Genomic DNA, 21,027 nt, shown 5'->3' with positions numbered 1-21,027 from the left:
AAGTGGTGTTGGGTAAATTAAATGGATTAAAGGCCGATAAATCCCCAGGGCCAGATAGGCTGCATCCCAGAGTACTTAAGGAAGTAGCTCCAGAAATAGTGGATGCATTAGTAATAATCTTTCAAAACTCTTTAGATTCTGGAGTAGTGTGTTAGCTTTCATAGCAAAAGGATTTGAGTATAGGAGCAGGGAGGTTCTACTGCAGTTGTACAGGGTCTTGGTGAGACCACACCTGGAGTATTGCGTACAGTTTTGGTCTCCAAATCTGAGGAAGGACATTATTCCCATAGAGGCAGTGCAGAGAAGGTTCACCAGACTGATTCCTGGGATGTCAGGACTGTCTTATGAAGAAAGACTGGATAGACTTGGTTTATACTCTCTAGAATTTAGGAGATTGAGAGGGGATCTTATAGAAACTTACAAAATTCTTAAGTGGTTGGACAGGCTAGATGCAGGAAGATTGCTCCCGATGTTGGGGAAGTCCAGGACAAGGGGTCACAGCTTAAGGATAAGGGGGAAATTCTTTAAAACCGAGATGAGAAGAACTTTTTTCACACAGAGAGTGGTGAATCTCTGGAACTCCCTGCCACAGAGGGTAGTCGAGGCCAGTTCATTGGCTATATTTAAGAGGGAGTTAGATGTGGCCCTTGTGGCTAAGGGGATCAGAGGGTATGGAGAGAAGGCAGGTACGGGATACTGAGTTGGATGATCAGCCATGATCATATTGAATGGCGGTGCAGGCTCGAAGGGCCGAATGGCCTACTCCTGCACCTAATTTCTATGTTTCTATGTTTCTATTTACCATGTACGTCCTATTTTGATTTGTCCTGCCAAGATGTAGCACCTCACACTTATCAGCATTAAACTCCATCTGCTATCTTTCAGCCCACTCTTCCAACTGGCATAAATCTCTCTGTAGACTTTGAAACTCTACTTCATTACCCGCAACCCCACCTATCTTAGTATCATCTGCATACTTACTAATACAATTTACCACGCCATCGTCCAGATCATTGATGTACATGACAAACAACAGTGGACCCAACACAGATCCCTGTGGCACCCCACTCGTCACTGGCCTCCAACCTGACAAACAACCATCCACCATTACTCTCTGGCATCTCCCATTCAGCCACTGTTGAATCCATCTTGCTACTCCACCATTAATATCCAACCATTGAACCTTCTTAACCAACCTTCCATGAGGAACCTTGTCAAAGGCCTTACTGAAGTCCATATACACAACATCCACTGCTTTACCCTCATCAATTTCCCGAGTAACATCTTCAAAAAATTCAAGAAGATTAGTTAAACATGACCTTCCAGGCACAAATCCATGTTGACTGTTCCTAATCAGACCCTGTTTATCCAGGTGCTTATATATATTATCTCTAAGTATTCTTTCCATTAATTTGCCCACCACTGACGTCAAACTAACAGGTCTATAATTGCTAGGTTTACTCTTAGACCCCTTTTTAAACAATGGAACAAAATGCGCAGTACGCCAATCCTCCGGCACTATTCCCGTTTCTAATGACATTTGAAATATTTCTGCCATAGCCCCTGCTATTTCTACACTAACTTCCCTCAATGTCCTAGGGAATATCCTGTCCGGACCTGGAGACTTATCCACTTTTATATTTCTCAAAAGTGTCAGTACTTCCTCTTCTTTGATCCTCATAGTTTCCATAGCTACTCTACTTGTTTCCCTTACCTCACATAATTCAATATCCTTCTCCTTGGTGAATACCGAAGAAAAGAAACTGTTCAATATCTCCCCCATCTCTTTTGGCTCTGCAGATAGTTGGCCACTCTGACTCTCTAATGGACCAATTTTTCCCTCGTTATCCTTTTGCTATTAATATAGCGGTAGAAACCCTTCGGATTTACTTTTACCTTACTTGCCAAAGCAACCTCATATCTTCTTTTAGCTTTTCTAATTTCTTTCTTAAGATTCGTTTTACATTCTTTATTCTCCTCAAGCACCTCATTTACTCCATGCTGCCTATAACTATTGTAGATCTCCCTCTTTTTCCGAACCAAGTGTCGAATTTCCCTTGAAAACCATGGCTCTTTACAATTTTTACGATTTCCTTTCAACCGAACAGGGACATAAAGATTCTGTACTCTTAAAATTTCACCTTTAAATGTACTCCATTTCTCTTCCACATCTTTCCCATAAAACAAACTGTCCCAATTTACTCCTTTTAAATCCTTTCGCATCTCCTCAAAGTTAGCTTTTCTCCAATCAAAAATCGCAAACCTAGGTCCAGTTTTGTCCCTCTCCATAATTATATTGAAACTAATGGTATTGTGATCACTGGACCCGAACTGTTCCCCAACGCATACCTCTGCCACCTGACCCATCTCATTTCCTAACAGGAGGTCCAGTACCGCCCCTTCTCTAGTAGGTACTTCTATGTATTGTTGCAAAAAACTATCCTGCACACATTTTACAAACTCCAACCCATCCAGCCCATTTACAGAATGTGTTTCCCAGTCTATGTGTGGAAAATTGAAATCTCCCACAATCAATACCTTGTGCTTACTACTAATATCTGCAATCTCCTTACATATTTGCTCTTCCAATTCTCGCTCCCCATTTGGCGGTCTATAATACACCCCTATAAGTGTTGCTACCCCTTTCCCATTTCTCAGTTCCACCCAAATAGCCTCCCTAGACGAGCCCTCTAATCTATCCTGCCAAAGCACTACTGTAATATCTTCCCTGATAAGCAATGCAACACCTCCACCTCTTGCCCCTCCAATTCTATGACACCTGAAGCAATGAAATCCTGGAATATTTAGTTTCCAATCACAGCCCTCCTGCAACCATGTTTCACTGATCGCCACAACATCATACTTCCAGGTGTCAATCCAGGCTCTAAGTTCATCCACTTTTCTTACAATGCTCCTAGCATTAAAATATACACATTTAAGAAACCCACCCTCTCTTATTCTCTGATTATTTTCTTTTTCTTATCTCTCCCCAACATTTTGGGTCAGAGTGCTACCATTCTCTGCCCCCTGCTTCACACACTGACTGCTAGCTTTCCCAATTTGAGTCCCTCCCCCCCAACCATACTAGTTTAAAGTCTCCCCAGTAGCCTTTGCAAATCTCCCCGCCAGGATATTGGTCCCCCTTGAGTTCAAGTGCAACCCGTCCTTTCTGAACAGGTCGCACCTTCCCCAAAAGAGGTCCCAATGATCCAGAAACTTGAATCCATACCCACTGCACCAGTCTCTCATCCACGCATTTATCCTCCACCTCGCTCCATTCCTACTCTCACTGTCGCGTGGCACAGGCAGTAATCCTGAGATTGTTACCTTTCCAGTCCTTCTCCTTAACTCTCTACCTAACTCCCTAAATTCTTCTTTCAGGACCTCTTCTCTTTTTTTACCTATGTCGTTGGTACCTATATGTACCACAACCTCAGGCTCCTCTCCCTCCCATTTCAGGATTTCTTGGACACGTTCAGACACATCCCTGACCCTGGCACCAGGGAGGCAAACTACCATTCGGGACTCCTGTCTGCGTCCACAGAATCGCCTATCCGACCCCCTGACTATAGAGTCCCTATTAAAATTGCCCTCCTCTTCTTTTCCTTACCCTTCTGAGCAACAGGACCGGTCTCTGTGCCAGAGGCCCGGCCGCTGTCGCTGCCCCCAGGTAGGCTGTCTCCCCCACACTTACTCAAACACGAGTACTTATTTTCAAGGTGTACAGCCACCGGGGTACTCACCAGTCCCTGCCTCTGCCCATTGCCCTTCCTAACTGTGACCCAGTTGTCTGTCTCCCGTGGTCTTGGAGTGACCACCTCCCTGTAACTCCTTTCTATGACCTCCTCGCTCTCCCTGAGCAGACAGAGGTCATCGAGTTGCTGCTCCAGGTTCCTAACGCGGTCCCTTAGGAGCCCCATCTCGACGCACCTGGCGCAGATGTGGACGTCTGGAGAGCACTCAGACTCCATGACCTCCCACATCTGACACCCAGAACAGTAAACTGCCCTGGCCCTCATTCTCCCCCTTATCCGAATACAATAAAGCCTTACCCGGGATACAAGCCAATCAGCTGCTTCCTCTGATCCTCTTCCACCAATCAGAGGCTTCCACCAGAATCCTTCTCTGGAAGTGAGATGGAACGTTACAGATTTGGTTACACTTACAGCTCCAGGCAACTCCTCCTCTCACCAACGGCTCCCCGGGCCTCTGTAAACGCAAGCCCATGTTGATGGAATCCTTCAATAGGATTGATTTACACAGCATGTTTCCAATATATAATTAACATAGAAACATAGACAATAGGTGCAGGAGTAGAGGCCATTCGGCCCTCGAGCCTGCACCGCCATTCAATATGATCATGGCTGATCATTCAACTCAGTATCCTGTACCTGCCTTCTCTCCATACCCCCTGATCCCTTTAGCCACAAGGGCCACATCTAACTCCCTCTTAAATATAGCCAATTAACTGGCCTCAACTACCTTCTGTGGCAGGGAGTTCCAGAGATTCACCACTCTCTGTGTGAAGAATGTTTTCCTCATCTCGGTCCTAAAAGATTTCCCCCTTATGCTTAAACTGTGACCCCTTGTTCTGGACTTCCCCAACATCGGAAACAATCTTCCTGCATATAGCCTGTCCAACCCCTTAAGAATTGTGTACGTTTCTATAAGATCCTCCATCAATCTTCTAAATTCTAGCGAGTACAAGCCAAGTCTATCCAGTCTTTCCTCATATGAAAGTCCTGACATCCCAGGAATCAGTCTGGTGAACCTTCTCTGTACTCCCACTATGGCAAGAAGGTCTTTCCTCAGATTAGGAGACCAAAACTGTACGCAATACTCCAGGTGTGGTCTCACCAAGACCCTGTACAACTGCAGTAGAACCTCCCTGCTCTTATACTCACATCCTTTTGCTATGAATGCTAACATACCATTCGCTTTCTTCACTGCCTGTTGCACCTGCATGCCTACTTTTAACGTCCTTGTTCAATACGTACCCGGGCCCCATCCCCGACCTCTACCTCCGTTACATTGACGACTGCTTTGGTGCCACCTCCTGCACCCACACACAACTGACTGACTTCATCCACTTCACCACCAACTTCCATCCGGCACTCAAATACACCTGGACCATTTCCGACACTTCCCTACCATTCCTTGACCTCACCATCTCCATCACAGGGGACAGACTTCTGACCGACATACACTACAAACCCACTGATTCCCATGGCTATCTGGACTACACGTCTTCCCACTTTGCCTCCTGTAAGGACTCCATCCCCTACTCCCAATTCCTCCGCCTACGCCGCATCTATTCCCAGGATGAGACTTCCACACCAGGGCATCGGAAATGTCCTCGCGCTTCAGGGAACGGGGATTCCCCTCCTCCACCATAGCTGAGGCCCGCACCAGGGTCTCATCCATACCCCACAACACTGCTCTCTCCCCCCATCCCCGCACTCGCCACAAGGGTAGAGTTCCCCTAGTCCTCACCTTTCACCCCACCAGCCGGCAAATACAACACATAATCCTCCGCCATTTCCGCCACCTCCAACGTGACCCCAACACTCGCCACATCTTCCCATCTCCCCCCATCTTCTCTGCCTTCCGCAAAGACCGCTCCCTCCGCAACTCCCTAGCCAACTCTCCCCCTTTACTCCTGTACCACACATACCCCGGGCACTTTCCGGTGCAACCGCAGGAAATGCAACACCTGTCCCTTCACCTCCCCCCTCGACTCCATTCAAGGACCCAAGCAGTCGTTCCAAGTGCGACAAAGGTTCATCCGTATCTCCTCCAACCTCATCTACTGCATCCGCTGCTCTAGATGTCAGCTGATTTACATCGGGGAGACCAAGCGGAGGTTGGCCGATCGTTTAGCCGAACACCTCCACTTAGTCCGCAATAATCTACCTGATCACCCGGTGGCTCAGCACTTCAACTCCCCCTCCCATTCCCAATCCGACCTCTCTGTCCTGGGTCTCCTCCATTGCCAGAGTGAGCAACACCGGAAATTGGAGGAACAGCACCTCATATTCCGTCTGGGGAGCCTGCGTCCGAATGGCATGAACATTGAATTCTCCCAATTTTGCTAGCCCTTGCTGTCTTCTCCCCTTCCTTAACCCTCGAGCTGTCTCCTCCCATCCCCCAGCCCTCGAGCTCCCCCTCCTCCCTCTTTCCTTCCTTCTTCCCTCCATCCCCTATCAGTCTGAAGAATGGTTTTGGCCCGAAACGTCGCCTATTTCCTTCGCTCCATAGATGCTGCTGCACCCGCTGAGTTTATCTAGCATTTTTGTGTGCCTACTTTTAATGACTGGTGTACCATGACACCCAGGTCTCGTTGCATCTCCCCCTTTCCTAATTCAGATAATAGTGTACTTTCCTGTTTTTGCCATTTTTCCTGTATTTGAATTTAGTGATGTGGGAGGAAACCTGGAGGAAACCCACACGGTCACTGGGAGAACATTGATCACCCATTCACACTAACGTTATGTTATACCACTCCCGTCCATTCTTACACATTTGGGGCAATTTACGGAGTTCAATTAATCTACAAACCCGCAAGTCTTTGGGATGTGGGAGGAAAAGGGAGTTCCCGGCCAAAACTCGTGCAGTCACGGGAAGAACATGCGAACTCCTCGCGGACAGCAGCTGCGATGTGGGTCTCTGGAGCTGTGAGGCAGAAGCTCTACCAGCTGTCCCATTGTGCGATCCTGGAGCATGATGCAGCAACTGAGAATCATTGGGAACATTGGTGAGGCTTGGGACTCTTTACCACCCACCTTACCCTCCATCGAAATAAGTCCTTACTTTTGTGCATGGGTATACTGCTTCAGAATGGTTCGTAGTGTGAAAGGACAAAATGAAAAGACACAGCTGGAGTAACTCTGTGGGTCAGGCAACATCCCTGGGGAATGTGGCTAGATCTGTGGAATTCTCTGCCTCAGAGGACGGTGGAGGCCGGTTCTCTGGATGCTTTCAAGAGAGAGCTGGATAGGGCTCTTAAAAATAGCGGAGTCAGGGGATATGGGGAGAAGGCAGGAACGGGGTACTGATTGGGGATGATCAGCCATGATCATATTGAATGGCGGTGCTGGCTCGATGGGACGAATGGCCTCCTCCTGCACATATTGTCTATTGTGTATTGTGATGTTTTAGGTTGGGACAAACTTCTTCAGACTTCTGATGTGTCTACGTTGATGATCCAGTGGTGCATTCCCCAATAGCAGTTCAGGTAAGGTTGCATCTTTAATCTTACACCACTGTGAATAAATATCATTTCATTCAGGCTGGTTCTTGGCTCGAGGCTATTAAATGTTGTTATAGATGATTTGATTCTGATTCTGAGTTGGATGGGTACATGGATAATTCAGTTGAAAGATACAGTGCAGAAATGGGCCCTTCGGACCAGTGATCCCAGTACACTACATGTGTAGGAAGTTGCTGGTTTAAACTGCTGGATAAATGCTGGAATAACTCAGCACGACAGGCAGCATCTCCGAAGAGAAGGAATAGGAAACATTTTGGGTCGAGACCCTTCTTCAGATTGGCTACTCAACCCAAAATGTCACCCATTCCATCTCTCCAGAGATGCTGCCTTTCATCACAGTGGGTGTTTATGTTGATGTTATGTAGTGTGTCTTGTTGCTTTTCTGGTATGACTATATGGCAAATCAAATTCCTTGTTTGTTTTTACATACTTGGCTAATAAATTAATTACAATTACAATGTGAGGGCCTCATCTACGAGAGAAGAGGAGAACTCTGTTCATTAAAGAATGAGGATATCTCGGGTGTCTGGGTGTGGAACACCTCATCTTGGGATAAATGTTAAAAGCTGGAGTAACTCAGTGGGAGAGGCATCATCTCTGAAGAGAAGGAATGGGTGACATTTCAGGGTCAGCCCCTTCTATCTTCGGTTTAAACTAGCATCAGCAGCTCTTTCCTGCACACCTCATCTCGTGAGCAGATGCGGCATGGACTGAGGTATTGGGAGTAGGGGATAGAGTCTTTGCGGGAGGCAGAGTGGGAAGAAGTGTGGTCCAGGTGAAGCAGGGTCCCGACCTGAAACATAACCCAGCCCTTTTTCTCCAGAGATGCTGCCTGACTTGCTGAGTTACTCCAGCACTTTGTGTCTCATCTCTGGTATTTACAGTAGCAGCATCTGCTGTTCCGTTGTACACCACTCCAATATTGGTTCAGCAATTATACACGACTATTTTGACAATGCGAGGTTGAGTAATTGAAAGCTATTTCTGGACAGCACATTAGAGGCATTGCCTGTCCTTGGACCTGCTGATGGAAACTCAGTGATGATGTTTCTCATTTGTCAATTTAGAGACGCCTTGTGTTTGCCACCTGCACCTTCCATTACAAATTATGCTTTGGAAGAACATTGTGACATGTCTTGTTAGTTCGCTATCTGGGCATCAGCTATTAAACTGAGTGTAAATGTTGAAGCCTATTCTTTTGCTCATTGAAACGGAGACCGCAGCATTAGTAAGGTTAATTAACTAGCATTTCTTGTTTTATTTTCTGGCACCTTAGACTGAACTTCAAAGAAATCAAACAAATTCTTCGTAAGTTAAATATTTTGGATCTTTTCTCTGATCAGAACAAATGATGTATAAATACCAATTTTTTTTTGAGAAGGTCAGCTGAGGACTGTCAATTTAAAATTGCCATCTAATAATAATAATAATAAATTGAATTTTTATAGTGCTTTTCAGAGACTCAAAGTTGCTTTACAAGGCAAGGCAAAAAAAACAAAACTAAAACTAAAACAAAAACAAAAACCAAAACAAAACAAAAACAGAGCAACAATTCAAGCACAGATGAAAATGGAGGGGGATGTGGGGCTAAGGATAGGCAGAGGTGAAGAGATGGGTCTTGAGGCGGGACTGGAAGATGGTGAGGGACTCAGAATTGCGGATCAGTTGTGCAAAGATATGTCCAATAGATAGAAGCTTTAGGGCAAATTGTGGGTGACACAATGAAAGGGGGACAATGGTTGGTTGAGCTGCTGCCTCTCAACTCCAGAGACTCTGGTTCGATCCTGCCCTCGGGTGCTGTTTGTGTGGAGTTTGCACGTTCTACCTGTGACCCCGTGGGTTTCCTCCGGGTGCCCCGGTTGCATCCTACATCCCAAAGACGTGCAGGTTTGTAGGTTAATTGTCCTTTTGTAAATTGTCCCTAGTGTGTCGGGTGGATAATAATGTGGGATCGCACAGAACTGGTATGTGAACAAGCGTTGCAAATATGCAAATGTTTAACATACTATTAATTGTCTGTTTTAACATACACTGATTTTTCTGTTGTTGTTTATCATGAGTCTACAGAGTACTATGTTTACATATCTGTTGTGCTGCTGCAAGTAAGAACTTGCTTGTCCCATTATGGAACATGGGACAATAAAACATTCGTGACTCTTGACTGATCTATATTACTAAATCTCTGATCTTCACCGCTTTTGGCCGACTGTGCTGCGATTTCCGAAGGAACGCCGCAACCTATGGCCGTCATTTTTGGCCACCTCGCTCAGAGCCGTATGAGTGCAGAGGATTGTTCCCTTCGATGAGAAATGAGAGAGATATCGATGTTTTTACAAAAAAATACCCATTCTCTCTGCTGCCCCCGCTGGCGGCAGGGGGAGGGACTATAAAACCAGGAAGTGTCGTGCCTCACTTAGTCTCTGCCAGACCCAGGAAGCGAGAGGGCCACGGCTCTCTAAGCTGCGAACAACACTGAACGCACGTCTACTCCATGGTGAGTCCCCTCGATGCGGCTGTAAAGTGGTTGCAGCCCTTTTTAACAAGTTTTTGTTCACAAAATAAATTTTGTTTGTCGGGTGTCTGTAGTCCAATTGTTTGCCATGGCTTGGCTTTTAAAATCATTGTAACAGTTGGATGCCAGCCGAAGCATCCATACGGCCAACAATATCTATACTAGCCCTCTGGAAACCAGTACCTTCAGCCCGCAACCCCCATACTAGCGCAACAGACAGCCCCACTTGCGAGCAGTATTGGAATTGGTGGAGAGGTGGAATATTGCATTGGTGACCAGCCCTCCCTTGTGATGCTGGGACCCAACGGGTCCCACTTAGTTTAGTGACTATTAAAAACAGGATAACATAACATTTGTGAGTACGGATGATCGATGGTCGGCTTGGGCCAAAGGACCTGTTTCTATGCTGTATCATTCTACTAATCAATCATTAAGAAAGCTGGTGGAAGCTGAGATGGAAGATGCTGACATGTTGAAAGAATGAGTTAGCGGCAACATTATAATAAAGGACCGCTGATAGCTCAGAGGGCAAACACCAAAGATCAGTGGAAGCAACATAGCATTCTGTAAGCAAAAGGCAGTGAGTAACAAATTGACACAAAATAATTGATAAAGTCATGAGCTCATGATCAATAATAGTTCAACTGAACTTTATTTGTCACATATGCAACTGCACAGTGAAGTTCTGATTGCATATTTTATACATGCTGGTGCCGCCATTTTTGGCGCCAATGCGACTTCGATGTTCCCGCGAACAGATGTCCCTCTCCTCTCCTGGTCATCTTTGTGTCCCTACAATGCCGTCTGCAGCCTACCTTTAAGGCAATTTGGGATGCTGGCCTTTATAAATCAGAGCATTGAGTATAGAAGTTGGGATGTAATGTTAAAATTGTACAAGGCATTGGTGAGACCAATTCTGGAGTATGGTGTACAATTATGGTCGCCTAATTATAGGAAGGATGTCAACAAAATAGAGAGAGTACAGAGGAGATTTACAAGAATGTTGCCTGGGTTTCAACAACTAAGTTACAGAGACAGGTTGAACAAGTTAGGTCTTTATTCTTTGGAGCGCAGAAGGTTAAGGGGGGACTTGATAGGGGTATTTAAAATGATGAGAGGGATAGACAGAGTTGAAGTGGACAAGCTTTTCCCACTGAGAGTAGGGAAGATTCAAACAAGCAGACATGACTTGAGAATTAAGGGACAGAAGTTTAGGGGTAACATGAGGGGGGACTTATTTACTCAGAGAGTGGTAGCTGTGTGGAATGAGCTTCCAGTGAAGGTGGTGGAGGCAGGTTCGATTTTATCATTTAAAAATAAATTGAATAGTTATATGGGCGGGAAAGGAATGGAGGGTTATGGTCTGAGTGCAGGTAGATGGGACTAGGGGTGAATACGTGTTCGGTACAGACTAGAAGGGTTGAGATGGCCTGTTTTTGTTGATGTAATTGTTATATGGTTATATGGTTATTTGAGGCATTATACTGGTTTGCCCTTCTGCCCTCCTCACAACCAACATCTTCAGCTCTGTGCCGACTGATGAGCCATTGGGCAAGTTACCATTCCAACATCCCTCTCGCTCGCCGATTGCGTCAACTCTTTGTAGAAACTAATGTGAACAAAGTATGTTTCAGAAGAAAGATTAGTATAACATTGAAACTAGTAATGAGGCTTAATGTGGAAAAAAATCAAGAGCTACTTAATCTTTATGGGCTGAGACCTGAGATTTTACTTCGGAGTCACGTGAGTGACTACGTGAAGAACCCGCTCAGCGCGCATGCGTGCATTACGCCAGCAGTGCAACAAGCGGCGGCAGCTGGAGTTAGGCTCTCATGCTGCAGTTTAAAAAACGGACCGTTAGGTAAGTACACTGAGGTGTGGAAAGGAGCTAACGGAGAAGGAGAGTTGTGTGTGTGTTTTCTGCTTATAGAAATGAGTGCACTTAAGAAAAAACTCTCGAAGAGAACTGCACCCCGCTCAACTCCACCAGAGGAATGTTCAATCTCAGGGGGGCAGCAACAGGCGGCAGGACTGCTCATAGAGCGCTCCACTATCCCCGACGCCGAGCCAAGCCCAGTCCCGCTAACGCCTGAACAGCGGACTGGGAAAAAATCCACCAGGAAAACCAACCGGCTGGTGATTTCCGATTCGTCGGACGGGGACATGTCTCCACCTAAACGGAGGAGAGACAGCCGCCTGAGCTGCATACAACAGCTCTTGGAGCAGATGCCCCAGCGGGATGCGCAGAAAGAGCGCTCTCACGGAGGGAGGTCAGGCACCTCCTCCACAGTGTCTTGTACAATGTCCTCTGCTCCCTCATCACTGGAGGCTAGCATTGGTGACCAGGGCTGGGCTGGTCTGGAACAGGGGCTGGCGGACGAGATCGGGTGTATGCAAGGGGTGCAGGAGCAGGAAGAGCTGCTGGGTGTGGTGGACCGCTAGGTAGCAACCCCACGTGCTGGAAGACCGCTGGAACCGAAATTGGCGGCCAGCATAAATCATCTTTCGAATAAGCCCTTGCAGGAGAAGGTGCTCTCTGAGGCGCTAGATCTTTACACAGCACCAGAGAACTGTGAGGCCCTCGGAGTGCTGACTGTAAACAGCCAAATCTGGGGGCACGTGGGGTCACACATTCGTAACCATGAACTCAAGCTACAGCGGATCCTAAGGCTCCTGATGTCGGCTATCACTGCCTTTGATCGTTCTGTGGACAGCACGGAGACGGATACCTGCCAGCAGGATGTACTGCCATTGATGTGCAACACTCAATTTGAAATCAATAACCTCCGGCGGGAAATCATAAGACCTGCCCTCAATCCCAAATTTGCTGGGTTGTGTGAAACCCCAGCTGCAGAGACGGACGCTCTGTTATTTGGGAAGGACCTCACCAAAAATGCGAGGGACATGGAAGAGGCTTCGAAAACTTTCTGCCTCATGAGGGCAGGCCCCGGGACGAGCAAACCAAGACCTACAATACCCAAGCGGCAGCACCCCACGGCATCCACCAGTCGACGTCCTCAATATGGGACTGGTGAAAGCTCGGGGACCGCATTTTATCCCCAAAGATCTTTTTTAGATCAGGGCCCAGAGCGGACCCCATGGAACATGCGCCACTCCCCAAAATCGGCAGCACGTCAGACAAGCAAAGCCTTCAAGAACATGAGAAAACAGAAGAAACGCCAATAACCATGGAGGTAGGTGGGTCTGGTTCCTGCCAGCATATAGAGAAAAGAGTTATTTACTAACAGGGGGGAGATTACACTTGTTCAAAGAAGCATGGGATAATGTCACGAGTGACAAGTATATACTCAACAGCATTAGTGGATATAAAATACAATTCATATCAGAAAAATCGCCGCCAGTTCAACATTGGCCCCAAAGGGTATTTGCTCCCTCCATCAAAGAGAAACGTGAGGAACAAGCTGAACTGGTGAGACTTATCACAAATGGGGTCATCGAAAAGACCAAACCTGAACCTTTGGAATTTGTATCGAATATATTCACTAAAACCAAAAAGGATGGTGGATGTCGCATCATCATTGACTTAACATCACTAAATAAATGTGTTAAGTATATACATTTCAAAATGGAGACATTGTTACAGCCAAACAACTGATTTCCAAAGGATACTTCATGGCAAGCATTGATCTTAAAGATGCTTACTATCTAGTACCCATACACAAGGATTATCGCAGATACCTAACATTTATCTTGATGGGGCAACAATGGCAGTACAAAGCATTGCCCAATATGTTAACTTCCGCCCCAAGATTATTCACCAAAATATTGAAACCAGCCATGGCAATACTAAGAAAACAAAAACATATTGTCATGGCATATCTGGATGATATTCTGATAGTAGGAAAAACGATGGAATTGGCTGTGGCAGCAGTATCAGCCACAAAACAGCTCCTCGAAACTCTGGGGTTCGTCCTACATCCAGATAAATCTAAGTTGAAGCCATCCACTATCATGGACTACCTGGGCTTCACAATTAACTCAGTCCATATGGCTGTTACCTTGCCAAAGGCAAAAATGGTTTGCATTAGCACAATCATGCAAAAATTTAATGGTCAACAAGCGACCAACTATTCGACAAGTAGCAAGAGTAATTGGGAAAATGGTAGCAGCATTTCCGGCTACACAATTCGGACATTTGCACTATCAAAATTTACAAAGAGCAAAGGTACAGGCACTAAAACGACATACAGGTCATTATGATCGTGTCATGGAATTACCCACTGAAGCAATATCAGAGCTACAGTGGTGGGCAGAAAATGTTTGACATAGTTTCAGCCCTATTATCATCACTAACCCTACTTTAGTTATTCAAACAGATGCCAGTGCTCAAGGCTGGGGAGCGACTAACTCCATATCCAGCACAGGTGGTAGATGGACTAAACTAGAGTCATCATTACTACTTACACTGGGCATTAACTATCTAGAGATGTTGGGCGCCTTTTATGGTTTAAAAGCATATGTATCTAATATGCAGCACTTGCATCTTCGGTTACAAATTGATAATACTACGGTGGTGGCTTATATTAACCATATGGGCGGCATAAAATCATTATCATGCGACAAATTGGTCAACATGATTTGGCAATGGTGTGTCGAAAGACATATTTGGCTATCAGCTACTTACCTACCAGGTAAGCTAAACACAGTGGCAGACACCAGGTCACGCAAATTCAATGACACCATCGAATGGATGTTAAACCCTAAAGTATTTGCTAAAGTTATGAAGCAATATGGAACGCCAGATATCGATGTATTTGCATCAAGGCTAAATCACCAGGCACCGATGTATGTCGCTTGGGAACCAGACCCAGAGGCAGCAGCGGTAGATGCCTTCACGCTGGATTGGGGACATTTCTTCTTCTATGCTTTCCCTCCCTTCTGCCTCATCAGTCGGGTACTTCGCAAAATACAGATGGACTCTGCTTCTGGTATTTTGATGGTGCCCGACTGGCCTACACAGCCATGGTTCCCAGTTCTGCATGACATGGTGGTTGAATCACCAATGGTCGTTCCCAGTGATCCAGGATTATTAACTCACCCAGTATCAGGCATAAGCCACCCATGCCATGAGAAAATTAAACTCCTGGGTTGCAGGTTTTGAACAGACCTTACCTGGATCTGGGATTGTCCGAACGAACCATCACCACCATGTCGGCATCCCTTCGAACATCCACCAAGAGGCAGTACTTAACCAGCATCAAAAATGGGAGAAGTACTGCCAGGAAACAGGGACAACGTACGCAACAGCCACAGCCACCAACGTACTGGAGTTCCTGGCCCATCTACACCACAAAGAGGAATCAGCTACAGTGCCATCAATACAGCGCGGAGTGCTCTTTCTGCTTATCTCAAACCAGCGCCAGGGCAACAGGCGATGGGATCCCATCCACTGGTGGTAAAACTGATGAATGGCATTTACAATATCAAGCCCTTAGCCCAGGTATACCCATATTTGGGATGTCAGTGTGGTCCTGACATACCTCAGGGAATGGCCACCAGCCAGATCCCCCGGCCTCGAGCAATGTACACTAAAGACGCTCATGTTGATGGCACTTGTATCCGCTCAGATGGTCCAGTCACTACACAAGTTGAGGCTGGACAACATGGTGACCACGCCAGATCAGATCACATTCATCATACAGTGTCTGGTGAAACAAAGCAGGCCAGGAACAGCTAATCCAGTAGTGGTATTCCGGGCCTACCCAACAGAGCCACGGTTGTGTGTCGTGAACCATCTATAACATTACATAGACACAACCCACAATATCAGAGGGAGTGAAAAAGCCTTATGGGTCAGCCACAAGAAACATCATGGCCGGGTAACGAGCCAAACCATTTCAAGATGGCTCAAACATGTACTGAAGGCTGCCGGAAGAGATACTAATACATTTGAATTTCAATCCACTAGGGCAGCATCTACATCAACGGCCGAGAGAATGGACGTACCGGTTGACCATATTCTGAATACGGCAGGATGCTCGAGGGAAACGACATTCAGAACTTTTTTAAAAAGCCGTTGACGAAACCTGATTTATTTGCAGAGAAAATATTACAAGCTGCAAATATTTAATTTAAGCCCGGGGGAGCAATTTATTTTTGTTATTGTTAATAAATACCTTTTTTGTTTCTTGAAAAACACATTCATTGGTTGATTACGATAGCACTTCCTCCCTCAAGAACTTCGGCAGTGAGTGAAATAAAACTGTTACACGGTTTGAAATCACAGAGCTTTGAAGTCTTCACGTAGTCACTCACGTGACTCCGAAGTAAAATAGTAAGATTAAACGAGAACTTACCAGTTTGAAGATTGATCTGTATTTTATGAGGAGTTACGATGAGGGATTACGTGAAGAACCCGCTCAGTGCGCAGGCGCGGCATACTTCCAAGCAGCGGTGTGGAATCACAGATAGACACAGTTATTTTGAAGTAAACATAGTAAAGATAAGGAGACATCAATTTATTAGTTTGATCCATATAATGAGAGTGGGAGCGGAGGGCACGTAATCCCTCATCGTAACTCCTCATAAAATACAGATCAAACTTCAAACTGGTAAGTTCTCGTTTAATCTTACTATTTTACTTCGGAGTTACGTGAGTGACTACGTGAAGATTTCAAAGCTCTGTGATTTCAAACCGTGTAACAGTTTCATTTCACTCACTGCCGAAGTTCTTGAGGGAGGAAGTGTTATCGTAATGAACCAATGAGTCTATTTGTAGAAAAACACAATGGTATTTTTTAAACAATAACAACAAAGAATTAAGTTGCTCCCCTGGGCTTAAATTAAATATTTGCAGTTCGTAAATCTTTACTGCAAATAAACCAGGTTTTGCCAACGGCTTATTATAACATTTCTGAACGGTCTTTTCCCTTCCCACCATCCTGCTGTAGCCAGGATGTGGTCTATAGGCATGTCCATTCTTTAGCCGTCGACATGGATGCTGCCCTGGTGGAATAAAATGTGTACATGTTAGTGTTTATCCCAGCAGTTTCTAGCACCTGCTTGAGCCATCTCGCAATGGTTTGGCTCGTACCCCACCATAAGGTTTTTGTGACTGACCCACAAGGCTTTTCATCTCCCTCGAATATTCTGGTTGTGTCTATATAGGATAGTAGGTGGGTCATGGCACATAACCGTGGTTCTGGTGGGTAAACCACGACTGGATTAGGTGTTCCTGGTCTGCTCTGTTTGACCAGTCGCTGGATAACGACAGATCTGGTCTGGAGCTGTGATCATGTTGTCCAGTCGCAATAGGTGTAGTGACTGGACCCTCTGAGCGGATACAAGTGCCATCAACATGAGCGTCTTTAGTGTAGCTTGCTCGAGGCCGGGGGATCTGGCTGGTGGCCATTCCCTGAGATATGTCAGGACCACACTGATATCCCAAATATGGGTATACCTGGGCTTAGGGCTTGATATTGTAAATGCCCTTCATCAGTTCTACCACCAGTGGATGGGATCCCATCGCCTGTTGTCCTGCCGCTGGTTTGAGATAAGCAGAAAGAGCACTCTGCGCTGTGTTGATGGCACTGTAGCTGATCCCTACATCGTGGTGTGGATGGCCAGGAACTCCAGTATGTTGGTGGCTGTAGCTGTTGCGTATGTTGTCCATGTTTCCTGGCAGTACTTCTCCCTTTTTTGATGCTGGTTAAGTACTGCCTCTTGGTGGATGTTCGAAGGGATGCCGACATGGTGGTGATGGTTTGTTTGGACAATCTCAGTTCCAGGTAAGGTCTGTTCAAACTTGCAACCCAGGCGTTTTATTTTCTCATGGCATGGGTGTTTAGCTTACCTGGTAGGTAAGTAGCTGATAGCCAAATATGTCTTTCGACATACCATTGCCAAATCATGTTGACCAATTTGTCGCATGATAATGATTTTATGCCACCCATACGGTTAATATAAGCCATCACCGTAGTATTTATCAATTTGTAACCGAACATGCAAGTGCTGCATATTAGATAAATATGATTTTAAACCATAAAAGGCGCCCAACATCTCTAGATAGTTAATGCCCAGTGTAAGTAGTAATGATGACTCTAATTTAGTCCATCTACCACTTGTGCTGGATATGGAGTTAGTCGCTCCCCAGCCTTGAGCACTGGCATCTGTTTGAATAACTAAAGTAGGGTTAGTGATAAAGATAGGGCTGAAACTATGCCAAATGTTTCTGCCCACCACTGTAGCTCTGATATTGCTTCAGTGGGTAAGTTCATGACACGATCATAGTGACCTGTATGTCGTTTTATTGCCCGTACCTTTGCTCTCTGTAAATGTTTTGATAGTGCAAAGGTCCGAATTGTGTAGCCGGAAATGCTGCTACCATTTCCCCAATTACTCTTGCTACTTGTAGAATAGTTGGTCGCTCGTTGACCATTAATTTGTTGCATGATTGTGCTAATTCAACCATTTTTGCCTTTGGCAAGGTAACAGTCATATGGACTGAGTTAATTGTGAAGCCCAGGTAGTCCATGATAGTGGATGGCTTCAACTTAGATTTATCTGGATGTAGGACGAACCCTAGAGTTTCGAGGAGCTGTTTTGTAGCTGATGCTGCTGCCACAGCCAATTCCATCGTTTTCCCTACTATGAGAATATCCTCCAGATATGCCATGACAATATGTTTTTGTTTTCATAGTATTGCCATGGCTGGGTTCAATATTTTGGTGAATAATCTTGGGCTGAAGTTCGCCCATAGGGCAATGCTTTGTACCATCCAGATAAATTTTAGGTATCTGCGATGATCCTTGTATATGGGTACTAGATAGTAAGCATCTTTAAGATACATGCTTGCTATGAAGTGTCCTTTGGAATTCAGTTGTTTGGCAGTAACATATGTCTCCATTTTGAAATGTATATACTTAACAAATTTGTTTAGTGATGTTAAGTCAATGATGATGCGACAGACACCATCTTTTTTGGTTTTAGGGAATATATTCGATACAAATTCCAAAGGTTCATGTTTGGTCTTTTCGATGACCCCCTTTGTGATAAGTCTCACCAGTTCAGCTTGTCCCTCACGTTTCTTTTTGACGGAGGGAGAAATACCCTTTGGGGCCATTGTTGAATTGGCGGCGTTTTTTCTGACATGAATTGTATTTTATATCCTGTAATGTTGTTGAGTATATACTTGTCACTCGTGAACATACCCCATGCTTCTTTAAACAAGTGTAATCTCCCCCCTGTTAATAAAGCACCCTTATTCTCTATATGCTGGTAGGGACCAGACCCACCTACCTCCATGGTTATTGGCGATTCTGTTTCTTCATTTTCCTGAAGATTTTGTTCTGACGTGCTGGCGATGTTGGGGGGAGGCGCATTTTCCAGGGGGTCCGCTGCGGGCCCTGATCTGAAAGATCTTTGGGGATAATGTGCGGACCCCAAGCGTTCACCAGTCCCATATTGCGGACGTCGACTGGTGGATGCCGTGGGGTGCTGCCGCTTGGGTATCGGAAGTCTTGGTTTGCTCGTCCCGGGGCCTGCCCTCATTAGGCCGAAGGTTTTTGATGCTTCCTGCATCTCCTTCAGTTTTTTATTGAAATCTTTCCCAAATAGCAGCGCGTCCGTCTCCGCAGCTGGGGCTTTACACAAGCCAGCAAATTTGGGATTGAGGGCAGGTCTTATGTTTCCCTCCGGAGATTGTTGATCTCAAATTGTGTGGTACACATTAATGCCAGCACATCCTGCTGGCAGGTATCCATCTCCGTGCTCTCCACGGAACGAGCAAAGGCTGTGATGGCTGACGTCAGGAGCCTTAGGATCCGCTGTAGCTTGAGTTCTTGGGTCTGGATGTGTGACCCACATGCCCCCCAGATTTGGCTGTTGACACTTTTTACTTTGAGGGCCTCACCGTTTTCTGGTGCTGTGTTGTTTCAGCACCTCAGCGAGCACCTTTTCCAGTAATGGTTGATACTGGCCGCCATTCTTGGTTCCAGCGGTGCTCCAGCCCGTGGGGTTGCTACAAGCGGTCCATCACACCCAACAGCTCTTCATGTTCCTGCACCCCTGGCATACTCCCGAATTCGTCCGCCTGCCCCTGTTCCAGACCAGCCCAGCCCTGGTCACCAATGCTAGCCTCCAGTAATGAGGGAGCAAAGGGCAGTGCATGAAGCACTGTGGAGGGGGTGCCTGACCTCCCTCCGCGAGAGCGCTCTTTCTGCGCATCTCGCTGGAGCTGCTCCAATTGCTGTTGGATGCAGCTCAGGCGGCTGTCTCTCCTCCATTTAGGTGGGGACATGTCCCCGTCCGACGAATCGGACGCCACCGGCCGGATGCCTGTTCGGATGGCTAGACATCCAGCCCGCAGTTCAGGCACTAGCGGGACTGGGCTCGGCGCGGTGATGGGGATAGCGGGCCGACCGGTAATTGTTCCTACCGCCTGTTGCTGCCCCCCCTGCAATGGAACGCTCCTCCGCTGGAGTCGAGCGGGGGACAGGTTCTTTTGGAGCTTTTGCCTTGTAGTAGCGAGAGCGCCCCTCAAGCAGCGCGTCTCGCAGGCACTGCTCCGTGAGCCGATCCAGCGGCTCAGGCGGCTCTCTCTCCCCCCGTGCGGGTGGAGAGACGTCCCGTCCGACATCGGGAAACACCTGCCGGATGCCTCTCGAGTGGCTATTCGTCCAGCCCGCTGCTTCAGGTACTAGCGGGCTGGCCTCGGCACGGTGTCGGGGAATTACGGAACACCGGGTAACGCTCCTACCGCCTGTTGCTGCCCCCCTCCCCGACGGGAAAACGGGGGACAGTTTTGTTCCAGAGCCTTTTTCTCTGCCTGTAAAAAACACAAGCAGTAAAAGGCTCACCTGTAAAAGAAAACCCGACCTCAGGGTACTCACCTGACGGTCCGGTTCATCCTGTAACGGGACAGCCTAACTCCCGTGACAGGCCGCTGTTGCACTGCTGGCGTAATGCCGCACTGAGCGGGTTCTTCACGTAGTCACTCACGTGACTCCGAAGTAAAATAGTATGATTAAAAGAGAACTTACCAGTTTGAAGTTTGATCTGTATTTTATGAGGAGTTACGATGAGGGATTACGTGCCCTCCGCTCCCACCCTCATTGTATGGATCAAATTAATAACTGATGTCTCCTTTTCTTTACTATGTTTACTTCAAATAACTGTGTCTATCTGTGATTCCACACCGCTGCTTGGAAGTATGACGCGCATGCGCGCTGAGCGGGTTCTTCACGTAATCCCTCATCGTAACTCCTCATAAAATACAGATCAAACT

This window comes from Amblyraja radiata, unplaced genomic scaffold, assembly GCF_010909765.2.
Source record: "Amblyraja radiata isolate CabotCenter1 unplaced genomic scaffold, sAmbRad1.1.pri S150, whole genome shotgun sequence".
Classification (NCBI taxonomy): Eukaryota; Metazoa; Chordata; class Chondrichthyes; order Rajiformes; family Rajidae; genus Amblyraja; species Amblyraja radiata.
The sequence above is the reverse complement of the archived record's forward strand: the minus strand, read 5'-3'. Positions refer to the sequence as shown.